This window comes from Scylla paramamosain, chromosome 14, assembly GCF_035594125.1.
Source record: "Scylla paramamosain isolate STU-SP2022 chromosome 14, ASM3559412v1, whole genome shotgun sequence".
Taxonomy (NCBI): Eukaryota; Metazoa; Arthropoda; class Malacostraca; order Decapoda; family Portunidae; genus Scylla; species Scylla paramamosain.
This window is the reverse complement of record NC_087164.1, coordinates 19,613,071-19,622,422: the sequence shown is the minus strand read 5'-3', so window position 1 is coordinate 19,622,422 and position 9,352 is coordinate 19,613,071. Positions and strand designations below refer to the sequence as shown.

Genomic DNA, 9,352 nt, shown 5'->3' with positions numbered 1-9,352 from the left:
ACCAAACACTGGGAACGGCGGACACACGCGAGCCACGCACGTATGTCGCACGCCGTGCTGAACTTTAATACCCATTTGCCTGATGATGGAAACGCAGTGGTTAGCGTAAAGTGACTGGGCAACATGGCTTGCACTTCAGGACTTATTTGGCTTGCTTTTATATATATATATATATATATATATATATATATATATATATATATATATATATATATATATATATATATATATATATATATATATATATCCTGCATAATACTTTGCGTCACTTTAATAACAACTAATAAACAGTAGCAGCAGTAGCAGGAACAGCAATAATAGTAAAATAAAGTACGCATTTCTGGTAAAACTCTGGAACTCTCTGCCTGCTTCTGTATTTCCACCTTCCTATGACTTGAATTCCTTTAAGAGGGAGGTTTCAAGATATTTATCCTTCAATTGTTGACTACCGCTTTGGACCCTTTTATGGGACTGGCATTTCAGTGGGCATTTTTTTTGTTGGATTTTTGTTGCCCTTGGCCAGTGTCCCTCCTACATAAGAAAAAAAAAAAAAAAACAGCTACAATAGCAGCAACATATAACAACGACACATCAATAACAACAGCATCAATAACAAAAACATCACATATTATAACAGCAGTAACATCTAAAAAAAAAATATCGGACTCAAGAAACAGCAACAAGTGTTTACGATTAAATTGTTAATTACAACAATATTGCAACTGCCATTAATTCTCCCGTACTGCTACTACTACTATAATTATTATTACTACTATTACTACCACTACTACTACTACTACTACTACTACTACAACTGTTGCTACTAGTACTGCTATTACTACTACTACTACTACTGCTGCTATTGTTAATACTACTACTATTTTCTTAAGCTCTACCCTATGATTAACATTTTCGTGCTCGCAACTTAATAGCCACTGCCGCTCGAGCGAGCGAGAGAGAGAGAGAGAGAGAGAGAGAGAGAGAGAGAGAGAGAGAGAGAGAGAGAGAGAGAGAGAGAGAGAGAGAGAGAGAGAGAATTAGTTTAGAATATACGGAGATGAAGTAACGCGAAGAGCAATGGCTCCCACCACCATCACCACCACAGAGACATGCAGTAGCAGCAGCAGCAGCAGCAGCAGCAGCAGCAGCACCACCACCACCACCACCACCACCGCTAACCACAGTCTTGCCTTGCCTCACCACAGCATTCACTCGCTCACTCCATCCATCCATCCATCCACACAGCTCTCCATTCGCTTTTCTCACACACACACACACTCACACGCCCCACATGCACGCACACACACGCGGACGGAGCTAGACCCCGCAGACAGTACAATAAGAGATAATATCATACGCATGAAAGAAAAGTAAAAAAAAAAAAAAAAGAAAACCTCATTCCGACGCTAAAATTCCCCAACAATAGACATTTACGCCACTATTCCCGCGCACCCAGTGACCTCGCACCGGCTACCCGGCGAGCTTGGCTTCTACCACCACCGCTACCACCTCTGCGCTCCCCACCACCACTGCCAGCCACCATGCGCTTCCCCTTACTAGTGCCGCGCCTCTCCCCAGACCGCTGGCCTGGGTCTCTCCTCCACCACCTTGTCGCGCTCCTTCTCCTCCTCCTCCTCCTCCTCCTCCTCCTCCTTAGTCTGCTGCTTCTCCTCACCAATATCATCACCTTTAAAAATGCCACCGCCGCCACCAGTAGCCGCCCCGCCAAATCTTTTCATGGGATGGCTTTTCGCGTTGTTTGGCCGGTGCCTGTGGGTGGTGTATCGCAACGCGGCTTTAAGGACCCGCGTGAATCCTCCACCCCCATCCTCGGCCGGTCGGCCAGCCGGCCAGCCTGCCATCCAACCCCACCCACCCCATCCGTCCACCCATCCCGGCCTGACGCGATTTTACGATTTGTTGTTCCTTCTCAAAGTAATTCCATTAATGCTGCTTTCATTACGGGGGTCACTGCGGTATAGACATGCATGGCCACGATGGATGCATGGATGGATGGATGGATGTACTGCCACGTAACACTGCCGGTAACAACTACGGGAGGGATGTGCATGACTAATAGGGATGGATGGATGGGTGTATTGCCACGTAAAGCCATCCACTACTACTATTGCTATCATTATTATTATTGCTATTATTATTATTATTATTATTATTACTATTATTATTATCATCATCATCATCATCATCATCATCATCATTGATTTTGAGAGTATTACATAAACTTGTACCACAAAACATTTCAGAAAAAAAAACACTTATGGCATTTAGGAAACTTAAAGGAAGAATAAGGAAAAATGTGTGTTTGCAAGTATACAAAACATGAGGGAAAGGATAGTTAATCAGTCCACTATTTTTTTCTGAAAGGTGAGCGGGCCGGGCATGAGATGGGGATGCAGTTCTTTACTTCTCAAACTAGAGCAAGAGGGCAGGCGTGCGCACTGAGAAGGATTTGTGCCGCCACTTAGAGTAGTCCATAAGAAAGTCCATTGTGCGTAAGTGACAGCTGTTGAGGACACCAAATGTTACAACGCTGCTGAACTCTCTGACTGACGGAGAGAATCAGTGAAATCTTGCGAAAAAGGAAAGATTATGAGGTGAGTGGCATTTAACTTCACACTCTGCGGCATGAGTGACGTTATGCTCCAGGAGAGGTGAACTCAAAACAGTCAGGGACGAGAGAGGCCCCTGTGTGGGGTTGTCATCCAAGGAAGGTGAAAAAATATAAGCTCCTGTAGTTGTTTTCATTAATCATCATCGGGGCTCGGTGTTGGTCACTCCACGGCACGACAAAGCTTCTTATAACTTGTATCGTTCATCTTGGTCTAGTTTTCTCTTATTTCTTCTCGCCTTGTATTGCAGAGTTTCCTTGTTATATTCACGTAACCAATTTTCTATACTTATTTTATTATTTCGTCGTCATAACTGCGTGTTCATTGATAGTTTAACGCATAACATAACATAAAGTAAATTATTACTTCTTTTGTAACGGAGACAACAATGCGACAAGAAATCGCATGAAGATATGCCACAGCAGCTACAGTTAGGAAACATTCATTGATCAAAATAATACCTGAACTGCTGCCTCTGTGTGGTGAGGCTTCCTTGACCGACATGATTTCGTTTCACTACCATGATGTAGTGAAGAAATAATAAAAAAAAAAAAAAAACACACCAACGTAATGTAACACACTAAGTTTACATATATAAAAATTTACAGATGTCCATTTACATGCTTCAGACTCCCTATTTTTTAATATCTTACAGGTAAAGGATATATTTTCGTCTCTCTCTCTCTCTCTCTCTCTCTCTCTCTCTCTCTCTCTCTCTCTCTCTCTCTCTCTCTCTCTCTCTCTCTCTGTTGTTCTTCTACAACTCAATAAATAAATAAATAGTTATCACAGTCAATCAATTAATCAATCAATCAATCAACCGAGCCTCTTTACCACCACCAAACCTTCCTTACGAGGAGGCAACTAGTGAATCAAGGCTAACACGAGGCCACTTCCAGGATCTTAATACACTTGAAAAAGAGAAAAAAAAAAGAAAAAAACCTTCCTGATGAAAAACGAGTTGCTTTAACCACAAGCTCCCATGTTTACTTTCGCTCCAGTTCAAGGTTTCGTAATTACTGGGAGCGAAAATCTCATAAAAAGATGTTTGTGATTTTACGTCTTATACCCTAACCTAACCTGTTATTTTACGTCTTATACCCTAACCTAACCAAGTTTAACATTACCTTACTTAACCTTTATCTAACCTAACCTTACCTAACGTAACCTAACCTAACCTAAGCTAACCTAATCTAAATCAATCTTACCTAACCTAATCTAACGTAACCTAACGTAAGCTGACCTGACCTTAGAAAATGACAGACATAATAAACAAACGAAAATAACATACACATAATAACAAACATTTAATATCAACATAAAAAAAGTACAAATGACAACACAAGCATAGCACGCATTCTAATATAATCTGATATAATGAAACCCAGCATTACGCGACGTATATAAAGGCGTTAATAATGATTATTGAAGCTATCAATGAACATAAGGATTAAAAAACACCACACCACCACCTAAATATTTTTAGAAATTTACAGAATCATACCTCTCTCTCTCTCTCTCTCTCTCTCTCTCTCTCTCTCTCTCTCTCTCTCTCTCTCTCTCTCAACTTCATGCGCGCGAGCGCGCGCGCATGCAGGTGGAATATTACTCATATGAATGAAATATGACTAATGAAAACACCCTTTTCTTTTTTTATTTTTTATTTAGTACATATTTTACTATTCGAAGCTAAAACTGCTAAAACCTAATTAAATTTCTCTCTCTCTCTCTCTCTCTCTCTCTCTCTCTCTCTCTCTCTCTCTCTCTCTCTCTCTCTCTCTCTCTCTCTCTCTCTCTCTCTCTCTCTCTCTCTCTCTCTCTCTCTCTCTCTCTCTCTCTCTCTCTCTCTCTCTCTCTCTCTCTCTCTCTGTGTGTGTGTGTGTGTGTGTGTGTGTGTGTGTGTGTGTGTGTGTGTGTGTGTGTGTGTGTCGATGCTGTTTTTAAATTTCGTTACTAAACTACCTACAAAAATATTGATGACTTTCAAATCATACATCGCCACGTGGTTGGTAGAAACATGATTGCTCTCTGAATATTAACGCATTTTTAAGGTTTACTATTACAGTTCATCTTTTCACGAGTCGCTTCTTTCCTGGACTTGACTATTCTCTTGTTCTTCGTTGAAAACACTGAACGATGGAATGCCTGATATCAAATTTTCATTAAAACACTCACACACACACACACCCCTACGTAACTTTTCTAAAATATATGTTTTTTACATCGTCTTCTTTCAATATTACAATTTCCAAGATTGATTTTTAAAGTTGTGATTGCTAATTAAACTGTGATTGCTAGATTCTTTTAAACTAATTGGATTCTTATACGCTCTCTCTCTCTCTCTCTCTCTCTCTCTCTCTCTCTCTCTCTCTCTCTCTCTCTCTCTCTCTCTCTCTCTGTTGCCACAGCAAATATGCAGGAAATGAATAGTGCTGTAGAATCTCTCTCTCTCTCTCTCTCTCTCTCTCTCTCTCTCTCTCTCTCTCAGTTGCTACAACAAATATGCAGGAAATGAATGGTGCTGTAGAATCTCTCTCTCTCTCTCTCTCTCTCTCTCTCTCTCTCTCTCTCTCTCTCTCTCTCTCTCTCTCTCTCTCTTTCTCTCTTAGATGCCACAGCAAATATGCAGGAAATGAATAGTTCCATAGAAGGAAAAAAAAAAAGAAAAGAAAAGACTGACACGGGAATTGATTCAACTTTTTCAATCTAGAACTTCTTCCCTGAGTTGGGAGTTCTTGTGGCACGACTTGAATTGATAGGTGTGCATGCCTAGGAGGGCGCCGGTCCGCTGTATAGTGAGTGGTCGATGACGTGACATATGAAGGAGTATTTACTTACATGACAGGGTGCATGTATGTACGAGTATGTATGAGCCGCGTATAACTACATACGTACAGCATTTACTACCCGCCACCCTACGTAGGTCCCTAAATCAATAGTTCCCAGAAGTAGAACAAAGAGCCGTATTTTCTTTTTCTTCTTCACGAACGGAGCGAAAGATACACACGTGCGGAACAATAATAATAGGGCAAAAGAAAAGAAAAAAAAAGGAGAGAAAAAACTGTGTGTGTGTGTGTGTGTGTGTGTGTGTGTGTGTGTGTGTGTGTGTGTGTGTGTGTGTGTGTGTGTGTGTGTGTGTGTGCGCGCGCGCGCGCTTATGTGAAGGTTAATCCGATGAAAAAATGGGTTCACTAGACTGTTGTTAATATATATGTATTTTTTGTGATAACTAATCCGATTGAAAAGAAGTGGTTCAGTGGATCGCTCTTAACAACAGACAGACAGATACACACACACACAGAGAGAGAGAGAGAGAGAGAGAGAGAGAGAGAGAGAGAGAGAGAGAGAGAGAGAGAGAGAGAGAGAGAGAGAGAGAGAGAGAGAGAGAGAGAGAGAGAGAGAGAGAGAGAGAGAGAGAGAGAGAGAGAGAGAAAATCCTTTGAATCTAACTTACCTTACATGCATTTTCCTTGTAGTGAGGAATATATGTTTTTTATTTACAACAAACACGCACACAGGCGAAGCACATTTCTTGACACCAATTATCGCATTCCTTCCATAAAAAAAAAAAAAAATTCTAACATTATCGAGCGGCATATGTAGTGTTTGTTGTGGCATTAGCAGCTTTAATTAAAATGAGCAAAAGGGGTATTAAAGAAACTTGTTTATTGATACGTCATTTCAGGAATCACTCTGAAGACCGCCATTCCAACACGTGCAGCCATCCCGCTGCCCCCTCATTCCTCGCGCTCTTCACGCCCTTCCAACATTCACCTCTTCCCTTCCAGACTTCATCTTTTCCGCCTCCCTCAGTCCTCTTTTTTCCCCACCCTTCCCTTCTCTACATTCCTTACACTCCTGTCTTCTGTCTCTCTCTCCACTCTTCTCTACATTCCTTCATCTCCTCTGTTCTTTCTCTTTCGATCAACAACCTCTCTGAACCTTCACAGCTCATCTGTCGGCAGTGCGTCTATTACAGGTCATTCCAGCAAAAACCTTTCTCAACTCTTCACTTACTGCTCTCCCTGTCTTGTTCCTTCTTGCCACTCCTAGGTTATTTTTATACGTAAAAACGACTCTGACAAAGGGCAACAACACTGATATTAAAAGACACTCTAAAGATGCCAGTTCCTAAAGAAAATGTCCTCTTATTGCTTCTATATTATCTTTTCGCAGATTGACGTGTCCAAATCGACTTCAGTTCTATTTTAATTCTAGTCAAGAGATCTTCAACTCGACTCTTGTCCCGACTCTCCCAATATGGGCTGGAAAGTTCACTGCCTTCCCTTCGTTTACCGCAAGTTTCAATGACATGCTTATTAAGTGGATTATTTTTAAAACAATGGGTGACAGAGAAAAGGGAAAAATAATCAAGTCTGCAGTAGTCTCCCTGCGGACTGTAGATGCAGGAGGCTGCTGCTCGGGTGAATATCAGGTTTATTCATTCATTTATTTATCTATTCATGTATTAATTAATTTATTATTTCAAAGAATGCATCCCTCAAATTTGCATTAAATTTTCACTAAGTAATTATTCTCTCTCTCTCTCTCTCTCTCTCTCTCTCTCTCTCTCTCTCTCTCTCTCTCTCTCTCTCTCTCAACAGTTTCCGCATAAAATTCGCCAGATCGTTAAATGATGGTACTTGTGTGGCGAATGCAAATGTGTCGTCATTATCACGCTGAGGTAAATAACTGAAGGTTATTGAGAGGGATGCAACACACATACATACACACACACACACACACACACACACGTTGTTTCTTGTGTTTTGCGTTTTACTTGCGGTTTCCGGGGGTTACGTGCGTCTGTGTGAGGGATACTTGCGGTGCACGAATGTATGCGGTGCACGGTACTCAGTTGCTTTAAGTACAGGGTGAGCAGTGTGCTTTACTACCGTGTTAATGCTCCGCCACGAGAGAGAGAGAGAGAGAGAGAGAGAGAGAGAGAGAGAGAGAGAGAGAGAGAGAGAGAGAGAGAAATTCATCCTATCGACACAAACATACCTGACACAAATATACCTTGAGTTGGTGTGGTGTGCAATGCTGTGGGCGGGATGGGTAACGGGAGCGTAGCGTGCCTGTAATAACGAGTCGTAACACCTGAATCACACCGCCTGATTCCCTCAAAGTGTTGATTGTGTGGGAGTTTTTTTATTTTTTGGGGCGGCGTGTTGAGATTCTTGAAATTAATTGCAGTAGATTGCTTTCTTACTCTTGTTCTTCACTCGGCCTTGGAAATATCACGGAGATATACGGTTCTCAGCTCGAGAGACAAAGCTAAATGCAAATGGAGCAGCTCGGTATGTTATTTGCCCTTGTTATTTGAGGTGCAGGGCATAGGAGAGTGGCATAAGAAGTGTCGCCACCTCCAATCACGCTGATTTTTCTGATCCAAGGGCTTACAACTGATCTCTATCCTTTTTGGACTTGCCTAATACAACTGAAAAGGGTTAATAACTTTAGTTGTAGAATATTGAACGGAAGGAATTATATAGTGTTACGGATTGGTAGTCTGGCAACGCTGGTTTTCCTACGCAGTGGCGTTATCAGGGTGGACAGCACTACACATTAAAAATATTTGTTATTTGTCTACTATATACACGCACTGCTTACTCAACATACCTGGAGGACCTGCCGGAACAATTTTCAGGTAGGGCATTGGTGGTCATCTCCATCTTGCCCATAAATAAGTGTCCCAGAAGCACAAAGGCCATCACGTACGTGCACCACAACATGTCGGCGACGACTGATAAGTGGAGGGACTAGAGGGAGTCGCAGCGATTCGGCTCCCTGTTTCGAAACCGCTCGGTACTTGAATGACACCTAAAGTCTTAAACAACACAGATTTGTAGAAAGAAAGAGAGATTTCCTCTTTCTTCGCCTAAGTGACATTCCACACAAAAAATGACCATCTAAAGTATACTGAAAATAAAGATGTTTGTTAGAATATTTCATTTATCTATTCATTAACCATACAAACCAGAGCTGCTTTCTAAATTCCTTTCGCAACGAATACGGATACAATCTTAATTTCACTTCCATTCACCCAAATTCTGTTCAAGGAATAATTTCATATAATAATCACTGATTCATACGTTCTTGCTACCCAAACGTACCATAAGGAGATCATTACACAGACTACTTGTTTCGACATTACAGGTGCATTAAATATATAGATACAGGTACTACAGCTTCAGGTTAATGTAAGCCAGCCAGAGCCTTCTTACAACATCCAGCTGTGATCCTTCCAGCCTAATGTACCGAGCTTCCTGCCGCTCTTCCTGCTCCACCTTAATATACTTTCCATTTTCAGTTCGTTCATCAGGCCACGTGCCCCGCCGCCCGACCACCGCGGATTTGTAGGGTGAAGACCGTGGAAAATTACCTGCCCCTCTCATCAGGTGTGAATAATGAATGGATGAAGAGATAATCAGTCTATTACTTGTACTCTCTCTCTCTCTCTCTCTCTCTCTCTCTCTCTCTCTCTCTCTCTCTCTCTCTCTCTCTCTCTCTCCATACACACTTTCTTTCATCACTAAGGAAGGGACATAAAAAAATCGCTCATTATTTTCATTCACCAGTCACCATTCACATAGTTTCACACACAAATTATTATGGACCGTATTCTCAAACATTCCGTCGTCTCACCTCAATAATTTTTAGCAAGCTCTAGTGGAAGTTATTGACAGGTATGAGGTGTGCTTTTATGATTCATGTGGTAG

The 9,352-nt window shown here is 41.5% G+C and overlaps 1 protein-coding gene across 1 annotated transcript in view; it reads right to left on the bottom strand.

Annotated features, from left to right (window-relative positions):
- LOC135106983 (uncharacterized) overlaps window positions 1-8,372 on the bottom strand; it is a 97,770-nt gene extending 89,398 nt beyond the window's left edge. The window contains exon 1 of the mRNA XM_064016469.1: window positions 8,253-8,372. The gene's annotated coding sequence lies outside the window, so the exon portion shown is untranslated. The remainder of the gene's footprint in view (window positions 1-8,252) is intronic.
- Window positions 8,373-9,352: the final 980 nt, after the last annotated feature.